Here is a 2071-nt window from a genome sequence, read left to right on the forward strand (position 1 = left end):
TATCTATTTATCTTTTTTTTTTTTTTTTTTTTTTTTTTTAGTTTTCCAGTTGTTGAATTATAATATTTTGATAGAATTACGACAATTTTTTTCTTTTTTTTTTCCTTTTTGAAAAGTTTTTTTTTTTTTCCACTATTTCCAGATTTTTTTTTCTAGTTTTCTAGCTGCTGAATTATAAATAGAAAGATAACTGCTGAATTATAGCTGTAATGAAAAAATAATTTACTGATAAAAATGATGCCTCCATTTATATATAACATGGTAATGTTATACCTTGTATAATATAACATAACATAATAATGATATAATATAATTTAATTTAACATAAATATTATGATATAATATAAAATACCATAAATATTATAATATAATATAATATACCATAAATATTATAATACAATATAACATAACATAAATAGTGTAAAATACAAACAAATATAATTATCGAATCATATCTATAATAAAATCATAACTAAAACACCAACAGAAATATTACTCCCACTTGTATAATCATAACTTATATAAAATAATAATCACCCAATTTTATCTGTAGAAAGTAAGAAAATAAAACCGCCCACTTTCTTGCATTTTCTTGCAATGGTTTGATGCAACAATCTTACGTAAAGTGAGATCATGTTAAAAATATAAAAAATATGATAATTAACATTGAAATTAACATAGAAGTCTCGTGTTTTCTTTTGCTCTAAAGAAGCGACGCATTTTTATATCGCATAATTAACACAGGTAATATTTAGGGTAATTTTTTCTTGGTTCTAAAGTGAATATAAAATGTAGTCTTTTGATCTGTTTTTTCTATCTATCTGTCTGATTATATTCATCTACTTAGCTATCTATCTACAAATATTTATTTTTCTATCTAGCTGTATATATCTATCTATCTTTTTATTTATATATATTTATTAATCTATCTATATCTATCTATCTATCTATCTATCTATCTATTTATATATATACCTATAAATCTATCTACATGTCTGTCTATTTATCTACCTATCTCTCTACTTAAAAAAAAAAAAAAAAATATATATATAAATATATATAATATAATATATATATATATATATATATATAAATATATATATATATAATATGTGTATATATATATACTATTTTTTTTCTGTGTCTCTGTCATTCACACTCGTGAATGTTAAACAGAAATATACGATGTTGATCTTTCTCTCTTGTTTTCCACCTCCCATAATTCACTAAGAATTTAATTCCTTTTTTGAGCACAAGGGAGTAATTTTATGCATCTTATCTACATGACAAACAGAAGAAATGAATGTTTTGTCTTAAACTAGAATTTGGAAAAAAAAAGGAAAGGGAGAATAAGAAAGAAAAAGAAGGTAAAAGAAAAATGAAAAAAATATATCGCTACATAACTTATGAAAAATTATTATTATTGAAGATTGAATCAATTAACATTCTATCAAATCAATATTATGAAAAGAAAAACAGAAAAAAAAAATAAACAACCTAAAAAAAAAAAAGAAAAAGAAAAACTAAAAATCAAAGGAAAACGAAAAATAAAAAAGAAGATTTAAACCAAAGAAAAAATTTAAAACGAGAGAAAATCCATTGAGGAGCGAACGTACCCAGTCCAAGCAACATGTTTATCACCAACAACACACAATGCATTTCGCTCAAGGATATTATACAGAAAAGGGCCAGTGAGAATGAACCTTTTTACACACACACACGTTTCAGGTTCAAAGATAAGTTCTGAATGAAAGATACAAATACACTGTAAAGAAATGTTACAGGGAAGATTCAACACTAAAAAAGGGATTTTGAAATATATAAAGGCACGAAAATATGTGCTTGCGTTGAAGGTTATGTAAGGCAAAGTGAGTAAGTGCGGTTATTTAAGATTTAAATGCATGTTATTCGGTGTGAATGCATGTTGATTGTGGGTGCCATGTGTATGAAACAAAAGAGCTGTGATTTTTATGGGTGTGAGAGCTTGATGTTTCCTTGATGGATATTTAGCAGAAAAGGTTTATCAGAGGTAGTGGGTTCTCTCTTATCCTTATGTGAGGTTATCATCATC

This window comes from Penaeus japonicus, unplaced genomic scaffold, assembly GCF_977035675.1.
Source record: "Penaeus japonicus unplaced genomic scaffold, GWHDUDI00000001_assembly GWHDUDI00000034, whole genome shotgun sequence".
Classification (NCBI taxonomy): Eukaryota; Metazoa; Arthropoda; class Malacostraca; order Decapoda; family Penaeidae; genus Penaeus; species Penaeus japonicus.